The following is a 15,347-nucleotide window of genomic DNA, read 5'->3' on the forward strand; positions in this document are numbered from 1 at the left end:
ACTTCAATTAGAACCCAGGCTTGTCTGATTCAAGTGTTCTCCCTCTTTCCACCTATGTGTTTTCCCAGAGGGCAATTTCACTCGGATGCTCTGCTTGTTACTAGAATGTAATGAGTGCATTATTCACCACCTCTCCCTTTCCATTCTACTCTATTAGTATAACTAAGTTCCAAAATCTTGTTCCTGCTTCAAGGTGAAAACAGATATTTCCCTGGGTCTGCAGTAGGTTGAACCCAGGGTTTAATCCTGAAATCTGCTGAAATCTCATCTATACGCTGCCATCCCACATACTACCCTGGGGCAGCCTGAGGATCCTTTGATATGTCTTCATATGGAGGTCTTTTCCTCCCAAGATCCATGAACCACAACAAGGTTCCTGACTGATAACCTGAGCCTGGTCCCAGAGCTCCAGTAGGAACTCTGAAGCCTGTGACTTCCCCCCAGCAGGCTTCAATGTCCCTGTCATCCTGTTATAAATTCTTTACCTGTATTAACTCATTTCATCCTGACAACAAGTGTCGATGTGGGAACTATTGTTTTCTATGGTTTACAGATAAGGAAACTGAGGATCAGAGAGGCCAAACATCACATAGCTAGTAAGTCGAAGAACTGGGATTCAAGCCCCAGCTGTCTGGCTCTCAGATCCATGCTCTTAGACCCTGTGCTAGGATCTAATATGCACAGAGATTGTGGATTTTTTTTCCTTAGTATTTACCACCGTATAACATTATATGTGTTATGCTTAAAAAAATATCTCTTTTATGTTTGTCTCTCCCTTTAAAATCTAAACTTAACAGGGTAGAGATCTCTGTCTGCTTTGTTCACTACTGTATCAGCGTCTAGATCAGCATCTAGAATAGACTTGCCAAGGGGCACCTGTGTGGCTCAGTTGGCTATAAGCTTCTGATTCTTGATTTCTACTCAGGTCATGATCTCAGAGTTGTGAGATCGAGTGCCGCATGGAGCCCTACATGGAGTCTGCTTGGGATTCTCTCTCTCCCTCTGCCTCTCTCTCTCAGTGCTCAGTCGGTTAAACATCTGCCTTCAGTTCAGGTCATGATCCTGGAGTCCAGGGATCAAGCCCCACGTTGGGCTTCCTGCTCAGCGGGGAGTCTGCTTCTCCCTCTCCCTCTGCCCCTCTGCCTGCTTGTGCACTCTCTCCTTCTCTCTCTCTCTCAAAATAATTAAATAAAATCTTAAAAAAAAATAGACCTGACTAGAGCAGGTACCTAGTAAATACATTTTGAATGAAAGGATAAGCACTGTAAAAATGTTAACCATTAGTATCTTTGCACAAACAATAGACCCACAGCAAATATCTTTTCCCAAATAAGAGAAGTCCTCCCCGTGGGGATTACTTTTTTTTTTTTTAATCACTCCAGAACCAAAGGCTTAGAAGCCGTTACAGCAGTGTCAGCCCTCTCTGCCTTCACCATACCTCTCTCAAGTCCTCAGCTTTCCTGAGGATGTCAGTGTCCATGTGAGGGCCATGCAATTCCCCTGACTCATCGTCCCATACCTTCCTCAACTCTGATGACCTTTGCTTCCATTCCATTTAAACTGCCCATAGGAGCGGCCCTTGCGATCCTTTTTGGCCAGATTTCTGAATTCTTAAGATCCAATATTCTGCTCTTTGTACTTAACCTCTATGGCAGATTGCATTTTCCAAGATGGCGGTAACAAGATTCCCCCATGCTACAAGTCCTTCTTCACTGTGATGTTGACCCCTCTCTTGTCAGGGTGGGGTTTGTGTTCCTTTGAGTCCAAGAGGGTCTGTGACTGTGGCAGAAGTGACCCTCTGTACCTTCTGAGGCTAGATCATATAAGATGATACACCTTCCTCATGGTCTTCTTGGGATGTTTGCTCTCTGAACCCAGGCACCATGCCATGAAGAAGCCCAGGCTAAACAGAGAGGGCATTTAGATCTCCCAGCCAACAGCCCCAGGTCCCCACTGACAGCCAGAATTAGTCACTAGACATGGAACTGAAGAAGACTGCAATACTCCAGCCCCAACCATAGCAACAGCAGGAGGAACCCAAGTGAAGACCACCTAGCTGAATACAGTCAATTCCTAGAATCATAGGGGGGAGGGATTGATTGTTTTTTAAGCCTTTGAAACTAAGAGGAGGGATCCCTGGGTGGCGCAGCGGTTTGGCGCCTGCCTTTGGCCAAGGGCGCGATCCTGAAGACCCGGGATCGAATCCCACGTCGGGCTCCCGGTGCATGGAGCCTGCTTCTCCCTCTGCCTGTGTCTCTGCCCGTCTCTCTCTCTCTCTCTCTCTCTCTCTCTGTGACTATCATAAATAAATAAAAATTTAAAAAAAAAAGAATTCTTTAAAAAAAAAGAAAGAAACTAAGAGGATATACATTATGCAGCAAGAGTATCTGAAACACACTTTTTTCCTTCTACTTCTCCAGTTACTCACCAAACCTAGTTTCTCATTGGAGACCTGCTGTGACCTAATCAATGTTTTCCCTATTGCCCCGGCAGGAGTTGGGGCATCTTTCTGCACTTCATGGCCATTTCCAGACAGTTTTTCATCCTGCTTGGCTAACCTAAATGTCTCTGCATTCTCCTACATTCTATCACCAAGAATATTCTATCATTTGCTAGCGACTGCCGCAAGCCCTCATTGTATAGGATTCTCTCATTGAGGATTTCCGAGATTCTCTGATGAGACTCATATGCTGCCCCTGAAGAGGTGAGTTAATTTGCCCACAGTCCATATCCTAGCCAGCTGCGAAGCCCTATGCCAGCTGTACCTGGCTGTCCCTGCACACCACACTTAATTTTTTTGCATACTTTCCTCTCTACATGAGGACAAGAACACTTTCGAGCTAATAAGTGTACATGCTTCCTGTTTAAAGCAAAACACATAATAAATAAACCCCTGCCAAGATGCTGAATTCCTAGTGGGACTAGTGCTAAAAGCAGTTGTCTTCAAACATAACTATTATGAAATTTCATCATTTTGGTTATTTTGAAACTTCCTAATTAGAGACTTCTCAAGATACTCTATGAACTCCTCAACAGTTCACAGGAAGCCCAAGAATAAATTATTCAGACATCATTAACAAAAGGTTTTATCGTCTTTAATCATTTTGTTGGTGATCTTTCCATGCTGGTGTAGAAAATATTTTTTAGAAGAAACAAGGCCTCTTCTAGCAACCTTTTGGCCATGAGTCACACACAGCACAAGGTAAACCTCTTTCATATAAAAACTACATTTCAAAAAAGAGTGTTGAATAAAGGCATATGTGGAACATCAGAGAAATTGGTCTAGGATAAGGGCAGAGAGACAGTATTGTGTAGGTTAAGAGCATAGGTTGGAGCTCTACCTCTTTACTAGCTGCATATGCCTGGAAAGGTCCTGAATGTCCCTCTGCCTCAGTATCTTAATCTATAAACTGGGGATGGCAGTGGTGCCTGCCTCAGAGTGTTTGAGGAGGGTTAAATAGTAGGTGCTCAATAAATGTTAACTATTGTTGTCTTAATCTTGGTCTCTATGGCTAAAAAAAATGTGGCATTCAGTGAAATTAAGTTTTTCCAGAAGCAATGGCTTAAAATAAACTGCTATTTGAAGACGAAGATTATCATATTGGGTAAATGCTATACCAAATTTAACTGATCTGTATTCCAATAACTACATGAAATATATCAAATCGTGTAGTTACTTCAAGAACATTTAACACCTAACATAAAATGCAGATTCCCCAGGTTTTGCTTCATATCTGATTCCCAGCAGAGGAGAAGCATAGGAATGTGTATTTTTGTCAAGCCTCTCAGGATCAGGCAAATTCAGGCAGTAACATTGACTGAAGGGTTAATGAGAGCATGATTTTTCAGGGGAGGGTAATTTGTAAGCCCCACCCTGAATATTCTCTAGGTTAAATGATATTGGTCATAGAGCAGTTGTTTTCAAATTCTAACAGGCTTAAAAATTCCCTGAAGAGTTGCTAAAAATTCAGAGTCCTGGTCCTACCTTTAAGAGATTCAAATTCGGAAATTTAGGTGGCACTTGGGAATCTGCATGTTTTTAACCAGCCCCTCCGCTCTAGGGTGGGTCTTTGAGAAACATTTTTTTTTAAGATTTTAATTTATGTATTCATGAGAGACACCAAGAGAGAGGCAGAGACACAGAGGGAGGAGCAGGCTCCACGCAGAGAGCCGGATGAGGGACTCGACCCCAGGACTCTGGGATCACGACCTGAGCCGAAGGCAGATGCTCAACTGCTGAGCCACCCCGGCGTCCTGAGAAACACTTTTTTAAAAAGATTTATTTATCTATTTAAGAGAGAGAGAGAGAGATCGAGTGTGTGCTCGAGTTGGAGGGAGAGGGGGTGGGCAGTGGGAGAGGAAGAGGGAGAAGGAGGGAGAATCCTCAAGCAGACTCCCTGCTAAGTGCAGGGCCCAACATGGGGCTCCATCCCAGGACCCTGAGATCATGACCTGAGCAGAGACCAAGAGTCAGCTCACCAACCCACCAAGCTACTCTGGAGCCCCAGAGAAGCATTTTTGATTCTAGTCATTCTAGTCATTCTAGTCATGCTAGAGAGAAGCCAGACATATATTTTTGTTTGTTTGTTTTTTTTTGTTTTTGTTTTTTTTTCATTGTTTTTTTTTTTTAAAAAGCTCTAGCTTTCCTATGTAATTTGAATATCTCAGACTGCATCAACTTGTAGGTACAAACACGGTGACAATAAAATTATAAGTGGATCTTGTGAATTTTGAACACCAGATGATTATGCATGAATCAGTTCCCCTCCCCAGGTATATATGGAGCTCTCAAAAAAAAAAAAAGTGCCTCCATGTGTGTATGTGTTGTGTTTTTGTTCTCCAAACTGAGGTTCAGGTTTCAGCCTCACGGCTTACAAGCCATGGGCAAGTTGTTACTTATCTGTTGCTGCATTACAAATTACACCAAAACGTAGTGGATTAAAACAGCAATGATCCTTTTATTATTCTCATGGTTTCTGTGGTTGGGAGTTTCAGAAGGGCTTGGTTGGCTCAGTATCTTTCATGTGGTTGCAATCAGAGAGTGGTTGGGACTGGAACAGCTGAGGGGGATGGAGCAGCTGAGGCTTGCTGGTATCTCTCCCTCTCTCTTCGTGTAGTTTTGGGACCTACACGTGGGTTAGTTTGAGCTTCCTCACAGCATGGTGGCCTCACGGCAGTCAGACTACTTCCATGGCAGCTCAGGGCTTCAGGGTAGGTATTTCTGTACAAGGTGGAAAGTGCATCTCCTTTCTGACCTAGGAAATCAGATTTCCTAGGCCTTGGAAATCACAGTGCCTCATTTCTGCTGCCTTCTCTAGGTTACAAGAGATTCAGAAGCCTTCTCAGATTCAAGTGGAGGGGAATAAACCTCATCTTTCAATGGTAGGACCAAAGTCATGTTGCAGAATAATGTGTGGCTTGGGAGATTGTGTCAGCCATCTTTGGAAAATACAAACTGCCACATGTCCTGTCCAAGGCTGAGTCGTAGAAGGAAGATGATAATAATATCTACTTAATGAGGTCATGAGGGGGTGCCTGGGTGGTTCAGTCAGTTAAGCCTCTGACTCTTGATTTCGGCTCAGGTCATGATCTCAAAGTCCTGGGATGGGCCCTGGACCAGGCTCCCTACTTGGCAGGGAGTCTGCCTCTAGCCGCCCCCTCTTCCCCCAACTCGTGCTTGTGCACATACTCTCTCTCAAACAAAGAAATAAAATCTTAAAAAAATAGAATTGTGAGGACTAAGTGGAATACATGGAAAGCACTTAGAATAGTATCTGGCATGCTATTATTATCACCATTACCGTCATCGCTCACTGAACTGGGCCCATGCAGTCACAGCCCCCAGGGGTTCTCAGAAGTGCCTCTCTGAGACCAAGTACACCACTGCCTCTGCCCCCTATTTCCCTGAATCACTCTCACTATTCGTTTATCTTTCATCATTGCTAGTGTCATGCCGGTTGAGCCAAGACCCTGCAGCCAGTGGTCCCCACACCTTCTCAGAGATGCCAGTGCATAGGCCCCCACACCGACTGGCTACTGCCAGTCAATTCACGGCTGCCACTGCCTCAGGATAATTATTACCACCAACCCCAAACTCTAGAAGGCAGCCCAACAGAGGAGTCATCTCTGAGTTGACCTGCCCCCCGGTCTCCTGCTGTCACCCCACCCCTGTGGGGCAAATCCCTGCTGACTCCCCCGGCCACAAATGTCCATGAAAAGCAAGTAACAGAATCAAATAAACAAACAGCTCCCTCCCTCAGTACTATGCTCACTTGTGGAGGGTGGGACACTATTATCTGGGCCCCAAACTGGTGGATTGCAGTAAAACCATTTTCTCAACTGACACACATGGTCATTCTCCCTGGAGCAAAAACACTTGTAGGATGGGTTCTGACATCAGACCCAAGTCTGTTTCCTATGTCCACCTGCATTTTCCTCTTCAGTCTGGCCCCATTTAAACATCTGCTACCACACCACATGCCATTAGGAATATGTTCTCAACAAGCCCTTCCTACAAATTCATATAGTTCTAAATTGTGAACAGATTGAAGTTTATTTTTCCCCAAGGTCCCTCTATGTAAGTCAGTAGATGCAGGTAGATACTTGGAAGGAAGGGAGCCATTTAGGCCCAGACATGGAACACATTTAAGTACCAGCTCTGCCTGCCAGGATACTGTCACACCTACCAGGACCCACCCACCCCCCCTCAACCACTTGCTTGCTCAGAAGATAGGGGAAATGCTACATGAATTAGGAAAGAGTTTTCATGATTTCCTTGATTTCCAGCATGGTGGAGGAACTGTTGCCCTGGATGGGTGAATGGCTGCTCCAGAAGCAGATTTCCACAGGTGTTTGGAGGAGGTGAGGAGGGTGCATGAAGAGATCAATAGAAGTCAGACGTGGCTGTGGGGAAGAGGGGCCACAATTGGTCCTGTGGGCACTGGGGTCTACACCATGCACTTTGTGCACAAATGTCATGTGGCCTAGAGCAGGCTGAGGGACTCAAGTGTTGAATGGGGCAGAGGATCTAGCCCCACTACAAGTGAACATCTAGTTCTCTCACAGGTGCCCAGGATGTAAACCGCTCCTACAATGGGCAATCTCCCACCTAAGGAAGCAGAGCTCACTTCCCACTGAAAGAGGTGAAAACACTAGACACTTGCTTTTCCCAGCTTTGCTGGAGGTGGGGCATGGGGACACCCACAGGCCTTGTGTCAGGGACAATAGATGCAGTGGCAGCATCTCCACCTAGGTTCTTCTGGAGGTGATGGTGACAGGATTCTTGTGTCAGTGGGGACAGGCTGGGTGTCATGCCAGGGTATCATAGAGAGGGATTTCTTCACTGTAATAGCCCCAGATAGGATCTGGACCTTTGTTTCTATCTGTTGAGCTTCCTATCATGTTTTCCCCGGGCCTCCAGGAATTCTAAAAGCTATCCAATATCTTTTTAATAATATGTTCCTTTTCTTGGGCACCTGGGTGACTCAGCGGCTGAATGTCTGCCTTTGGCTCAGGTTGTGATCCCGGGGTCCTGAGATCAAGTCCCACATCAGGTTCCCCACAGGGAGCCTGCTTCTCCCTCTGCCTATGTTTCTGTGTCTCTCATGAATAAATAAATAAAATCTTTTTAAAAATGTTCCCTTTCTTTTTAAATTTGCCCAAGCTGGGCAGCCCCGGTGGTGCAGTGGTTTAGCGCCGCCTGCAGCCCAAGGCGTGATCCTGGAGACCCAGGATTGAGTCCCACGTCAGGCTCCCTGAATGGAGCCTGCTTCTCCCTCTGCCTGTGTCTCCGCCTCTCTCTCTCTCTCTATGAATAAATAAATAAAATCTTAAAAAAAAATAAATTTGCCCAAGCTGGGGTCCCAGGTAGCTCAGTCAGGTAAGTGGCAACTCTTGATTTTGGCTCTGGTCATGATCTCAGGGTCCTGGGATCCAGCCCCCGTATTAGTCTCTGTGCTCAGTGGGAAGTCTGCTTGAGATTCTCTCTCTCACCCCACCTCTTACCTCTCACTCCCTTCCTCCTCTCTATCCCTCCCTTTCAAATAAAGTAAACCTAGGAAAAAAATTAGCTCAAGTGGATCGTGATGCTTGCCCATAAGTCTTTGACCAATACTGGCACTTTTAAACATTTTTTAACTCTAGGGGCTTCAGAGCAGTGTTTTCAGCAGAGATACCAGTGTCTACAAAGATGCCACTTGCTCAGCAGGGGTCAAGCCTGCCTAGGGGCTGTGGACATCAACCAAGGAGACCAGAGCAGGGGCTAAGGGAGAATGCGGTAGATGCCCTGGGGTAACGAACCTGCCAGTTGTCCGCTGAATGGTGGAAGGATGATCCCAGGACATAGGTGAAAGGAAGACCCAGAGACATTTGGGATATTCATGACTATTGATGTGACCTTCCATCTATCCATAGGCTGATGCAACCCCAGGGAATCTGTTACTTCACAACAACATCCACTATACACTAGAGAACCTGTCACTCAGGTCCTGGCCACAGACTGTAACCTCAAAATGGGGACCGGCAAGCCTCATTAGAATGCCTGGGGCTGGAGTTTGTTGTTTGTCTAAGTTTTTCACTGAGGTATATAAATCTGTTTTTCATAAAAAAACAAGCACAAAAAACTCTCTTTTAATGCCTTTGCCTATAGCAGCTGATACAGGAAGATGATATGAAGAGAGAGAGAAAGGGAAATAAAGGAAGGAAAATAGAAGGAAAGAGAGAAGAGTTCAAAGTTCACAGTATCACTTTCAGACTCCTCTGGAGAATTTAAGCAGCAGCATGAAATGTCCTTGTCAGGCCATCCAGGGAGGCCTGATAGCAGCGCCATCTTCCCAAGGGACCCCGGAAGTTCGTTCCCCAACAAAGCTTAGTGACTTCAGGGCTCAGAATGCCCTACCATTTGAAGGAAGGAAGTCCAGGGTTTGGCTGCCACTTAACCTGTCTTTGTCTCAGTGCCCTCAAAAAGAAGAACAGAAGGGACAATTCGGGCACTTTTTTACTATAAGTTCAAATGTTCTTTCAAACGAAACAAGAAAGGAATCACAGAAATATCTTTAGTAATGCTACAAGACAGGAAGCGCAATAAGAACACACAGTAAGCACGTGAGTCTGAGCCCTTCCAGATGGGAGAGGGGTGGCTGGTAGTGAGGACCTTTTGCGGGAGGAGGGGAATGGGAGAGAAGCTTGCAGGGGTCACGGCAGCACATTCTGCTCCTGAATCAGCTCACACCAGCAGCCCTCTGCACAGCTAGCCAGTTAGTCTTATGCCAGCTACTGTGGCCAATAAACCCTTCTTATTTCATGAGGATGAAAAAGTGAATGATTTTTTTTTTTTTGAGCGAAGAATTTGACTCTGAAATTTACAGCTGAGGGGATCTTCTGAAGTGACCGAGTCCAACCCCTTTAAGAGCAAATTTCAGGAAATTAAATCTGTAAACGAAACATTTGATACACCAGAAGGAGTTCTGGTAGATGAAACAATGGTAAGAGAGTGGGGATTCTTGACAATCTTGGATGATGTGTTGCTTATTTACTACTGCACAACAAATTACCCCCAACTTTAGAGTCTTCAGTGCCTTAAAACGACTAGACTTAAAATGTCACAGTTTCTCTGAGCCAGGAGTCCAGGTCTCCAGAAATCCACAGCCTAGCTGTGTCCCCTTTCTCAGGGTTCTTACCAGGCCGCGTTAAGTTGTCAACAAGGCTGCAACCTTATCTGAAGGCTTGACAACAGAAGGATCTGCCTCAACGCTCCCTGACGTGGTTTTGGCAGGATTCACTTCCTCACTGGTTGTTGGACTGGGGGCCTTCATTCTCTGATGGCGGTTGCCCAGAGGCTATGGCCTCAGGTCCTTGTCATCCATGCGGCAGCTTGCTTTCTCAGAGTGAACAGGTAGAAAGAGCGAGAGAGGGTGCCAGCAAAAGAGAACGTGCTAGTGAGATAGTGAGACGGAAGTCCCAGTCTTTTGTAACCTAGTCATGGAAGTGATATCCTATCACCTTTGTGTGTTCCATTCCTCAGAAACTAATCACCAGGTCCCACCCTCACTTAAGAGGAAGGCATTCATTATACAGAAGAGTGAATACCAAGAAGCAGGAATATTGGGAGCCTTGTCGGAAGCTTCCAGCAACAGAGGTATATAGAAGGTAAGAAAGGGGTCAGAATCACAGAGACGTAGAATTTTTTGATTGAAATGAAAAGGCCCTGTAAATCTAGCCATCCACATGTTGCCTGAATTCATGATATAGCTCCCTGCCAAGGAGCTTTTCATTCTACGTCTGTATAATGAAATGGTTAGAAATGGTTATCCTGTTATACTTGGCTAGAAACTACCTGCCTGTAACATTCATCCATGCCCATAAAGGCACCCTATAACCCATGGCAATGGTGGAAAGGTCAGAAGATTCCATTCTCTTTAAATTATGGTTAACTAATTTGATGGAAGCTGAAAAGTAAATTGTAAATAAAGATTTGGTCTAGGGGTGCTTGGGCAGCTCAGTTGGTACAGTGCCCAACTCTTGATCTCAGCTCAGGTCTTGATTTCAGGATTGTGAGTTCAAGCCCTGCATTGGGCTACATGCGGGGAGGAGATCCTATTTAAAAAAAATTTGGAGGGTCTAATCTTTAATGTAACCTAGAATACATAGAATGTTTCTGCAATTATTAGTTTACGTATTTTGACATATAAAACACAAAAAAAATTTCCCTAAGAAGCTGGATGAATCAGCAAGTTTTAAAGAAAAAAAGTAGTGAGAGTATCTACTATTACCAAAACCAAAGTCAACAGTTAAAAACTCCAGAACCAAGAAAAATAGATGAAATAAAAGAAAAGGCCCTAGTGCTTTACTTCTTTAACATTATGGATATTTTTTATATGGAATTCTGAATTTGGCAAGAAATGTGAACTGTGGCCTCATGACTGGCTAACAGCATTTCAGAGTTCACAGCATGCTCTCTGGGAAAGAGTTGTAGCCAAGGTTGTGGCATCATGCTTGACCACTCACTTATTCACAAGACCTCGCTCAAATAGCTATTTGTAAATGTCAACTCTAGTCTCAAAAGACAATTAAAGATATCAGAAAGCAATAAAGCTAGGCTAGAAAGAAGGAAGGAAGAAGGAAGGAAAGAAGGAAGGAAGGAAAGAGGGAGGAAAGGAAGAAAGGAGAAAGGAAGGAAGGAGGGAGGGAGGGAGAGGAGAAGGAAGGCTGGAAGGAAGGAGGAAAGGAAGGAATATCCTTTCCCTCAAATACTTCCCCCCTTATTTTGGGTGATTATAGGATTATAGGAACACGCATAAGGCCTATCTTGAGGACTATGGCATTATTTTGGGTGTGTGCTTTTTGGAAAACAAATCTCACTAACATAGAACGTCTAAGATGAAAGGATTTTAGGAAACATGTCTCACCTCTAATTTTGAAGATTGGGAAGTTGAGTTCCGAAGAGACTAAGTAACTCACCAAGTAGTTAGAGAAAAGTGACACTCGGACCAGTTATTCCCACAGGGGTCCAATATGGAACAGCTAAAACCAACTTGGTAATGTCTCCATCTCAGGGGACAACAGTTTGTCCTTTGCCTTTTGTACCCACTCCAGCAAGGGGTATTTCTCAACATTATGTTTATGTAAACTCTTGAGCAGCACAAACTCCTGAACTAAAAGACTCTCCACTCTGTGTGAAATTGAGGGCAAAGGCTGGGTTGGCTTGGCCCTGCTCCAAACTCCTTCCCAAGAGGCCTGAGGTGAAAACACACACACACACACACACACACACACACACACACACACACAAACATGTATTTTTCCTACTTGGGTGAATAGAGACCAGGCTCATCAAGTAGGGGTGAAAGTTACTTTGTTCTTAAAGTAAATGAAAAGCATTCAAACTGGAGGAGAGTACTGACTGTTCCCATTCGATATGAGACTTTGCTACTGGCCAACTGTCAGGGAACAGGTGGGATAGGAGAGAAACGTGAAAAGATATTTGAAATTTATGCTAGTGGAGATGGAAATAATTCATCTGCTTTTCTTTTTCTTTTCTTTTTTCTTTTTTTTTTTTTTTTTAGGTAGAGTTTAGTGAGTCATCAAGTCACAATTTCTCCTTTTCTAAATGCTTTCCCTCAGCCCAAATGAAACTTAGCTTTTATTTTTTATTATTTTTTTAATTTCAGAGAAAGCATCTTGCATTTTCCCAAGATGCTCTACTCTTTTTTTAAAGATTTATCTATTTGTTTGAGAGAGAGAACTTGAGCGAGCGCACAGTGGGGGAGGGGCAGAGGGAAAAGGAGAGAGAGAATCTCAAGCCGACTCCACACTGAGTGTGGAGCTTCATGTGGGGCTCCAACCTAGGATCTTCAAGATCATGACCTGAGCCAAAACTAAGAGTTGGATGCTCAACCAACTGAGACACCCAGGTGCCCCTGAAACTTAGCTTTTAAATCCAAATGCAAAATAAACAACACAAAAATAGAAGACAGCATATTGAAAAGACCCAAGAATCAAAGGAGGAGAGGTGTATCCAGAGGTGTTCCATGAAATTGAATGTGAAGAGATAAGGAAAGGAAAAAATGGGATGTGAAGAAAGCAATCATTGGGCAGGTGTTTTTATCAGAAATAGTGTTTATTGGACTCTTGTCCATAAAATATTGCCCATGAAATGAGATTAACATATTTTCCCTTTGGTTCCCAGAATACCAAAAAAGGAGTGGAAAGGAAGACAGAGGAGCAAGGAGAGAATGAAGGACTTGGGTGAGAACTGGGGAAATCCCCAAGAAAGTTGGGGACAGGTCCATGCTTTTGCTTCTCTGCTCTCCCTTTCAATTCTACAATTAGCACAAGAAAGGATTCCAAGCCCTACTTTGGCTTATCTCTTATATTCCTAAATCCATGCCTGTTCCTCAAGTATTTAGTTAGGAAGGAAAGCTGTAAGCTAAGCAAAATCTGCTCCCCCACCACCTCTGGAATTTTCCCCACGGAAATAGGACACAATAAAGTCCGACAATGCAAGCATTCACTCCAGGGCAGCTAGGGATGCCTTTGTTCTGCTGAACCAGAATGAAGCTTAACTAAATATGCTGGGGAGCAACTTAAGCAAAATGGAAAGAGAAAATGATTTTCCACGTCTAGATGTAGTAAAATACATTAGCAATAGCTTTTGGGTCTAAGAAAATCCAATGAGTTACAAGTAATCAGTTTCATCTTGGCCTAGTGAGATCACAGTTGAAGTAAGTTAATAATGATTAAAGTTAATGAAAAATGTGCCCACATAGTTTGTTTTCTTTAAAGTTGTGTCTTTTTTTAGCCCTACTTTATTGAGGTATGATTAAAATATAAAAAGCTGTGCATACTTAATGCATACCACATGATGAGTTTAGGAGTCAAATCGTGTCCTTTTGGGATCATATGGTAATTAGAATGCTTAAACATTTTAAACATACAGAAATGCTGCCTGGATCACTTAAAAGGCAATGTATGGTAGTACTAAGTGTCTAAATTTAGCTGTTTTGTAAAAACTCTCTTTGGTTAGGAGTTTAAAAGACACTAAGTAGGAGTACTCTAGGCCAGAAATTATGTTAGTGAAATTGACACAGTGGCTGTGGGATGAAGGAGAGGGGAGGCGGACAGGAGAGGTGGTCCAGAGGTACAACTCAAAAGGACTTGGAGAGCAAGCAGATCTGGTGGGGAGAGTGAAAGGAGAACTAAAGAAGGCTCCTATCCCATGTCCCCAGGTTAGATGACCAGTGTGACCTGTGGTATCAGTCACTGAGCTGGCAGGAATGCATGCCACCATGCAGCCAGTCAATGCACTCTGACCAAGCGCCCGCAGAGGGCTGTGTGGTCTCCAGATTGCTGCCAGATTATGGACAGTTTACTCATCCTGGCTACCTATCTTCACAGTTACAAAATTAAACTTGTTTTAATACTCTAATAACATCGTTGTGTTCAACAGTTGGTGTAGATATTCAGAAGCCCTCAGATAATGTGCACATTTAATAAATTTTATGAGTAGACAAATAAAATAAAATGAATTCCATGAGGTCAAGAGTTATGCCTTTTGGATATCCCATTTGGTAATCCTTCATTCTGCACCCTATGCCACTTAACAAGCATGCTGCAAGGTGACCCTTGGCAGGAGTGGGACAAGTGGGAAGGTCAGCAGGAGACTAAGGAAGTGGCAAGGAATAGAGGGACACAGTCATAGTGACACTCTCCTCTGCCTTGTCTCCAGTCTTGTCCACTTCCTTTCTATATAATCCAATAATTTAAAAATTATTTCCTAAGTGTATAATATTTGCTTCATTCAGTGACAGAATAGATGATATTTGAATTTACTGAGAAGGAAAACAAGTAAAATACTATTTGGAAACTTTTAAAAAATGTACATAACTCAAAGAAACTGAAAAAAAGTTCAATCAAAAGTTATTAGAGAAAGTAAAAACAATCTTAAGGAACTTAGTGTTTATACAAATCAGTCTGGTTGGTTTCTGGTCCTTCTCTCTTCTCCATTTCTTTCTCCCTCTCAAAGTGTGGGTTTCATTGACAAACTTGGGAAAAAGTGGTGTTGAGGGAACATTCATTATTCAGAACCCCACTGCTGCCCAAGGTCTGCTATGAGTCATAACTAATATACTTCAAATGGGAGCCTGTAACAATGATTTCTCTTTGTGTGAATTCTTGAGCAACACACACTCCTGAGCTAAAAGATACTACACTCTGTTTGCAATTGGATGAAGCAGATGAAAGATAGGCTATTGTCTCCAACATCAAAGGAGTGAAGGAAGATATTGGTTTGAGAAGCCAATGAGTTTCCAAGATGCCTCCACAGCCTGACCCTGCTGGGTTCACAGGCACTGAATGGGAAGATAAAGGGTTCTGGTCTGGGTCCTATTTTCTCAGAGGCCATGCTCAAAGCTTGGCCTGATCAGAGGAAATTGATGTGGTAGCTCTTCACCATTGTTCTGTCCCATCTTTTGTCCCTCCGTGTCCAATTTCTCAACAAGCAACACTAGAATGTTAAGACAAAGAGTAGTTACTCGACCCTCCAACAAGCTCCAATATTCTTAGAATAAAAACCAAAGACCTTACAGGGGTGCAGAAACTCTTCCTGACAGGCCCTCATGATCCCTCTGACCCCATCTTCTGCCTCTCTCTCCTGCTCCCGCCACACTGGTCTCTCTTTACTCCTCTAACACACCCAGGCATGCTCCTTTCTCAGGGACCCTGCACTTGCTGATATCTGTGTTGGAAGACTCTCAGATCTTCACGTGACTCCATTTCTCACATCATTCAAGTCTTTGTTCAATTCACCTCCTCAGAGAGGCCTTTCCTACCCCTTCATCTAAACAGTGTCC

The 15,347-nt window shown here is 43.8% G+C and overlaps 1 pseudogene; it reads left to right on the forward strand.

Moving 5' to 3' along the window:
* The first annotated feature begins 1,670 nt into the window (after window positions 1–1,670).
* Window positions 1,671–15,347, forward strand: part of LOC129519895 (E3 ubiquitin-protein ligase RING2-like) — a 66,006-nt pseudogene continuing 52,329 nt past the window's right edge.

The sequence above is a fragment of the Nyctereutes procyonoides genome, unplaced genomic scaffold (genome assembly GCF_905146905.1).
Source record: "Nyctereutes procyonoides isolate TBG_1078 unplaced genomic scaffold, NYPRO_anot_genome, whole genome shotgun sequence".
Taxonomy (NCBI): domain Eukaryota; kingdom Metazoa; phylum Chordata; class Mammalia; order Carnivora; family Canidae; genus Nyctereutes; species Nyctereutes procyonoides.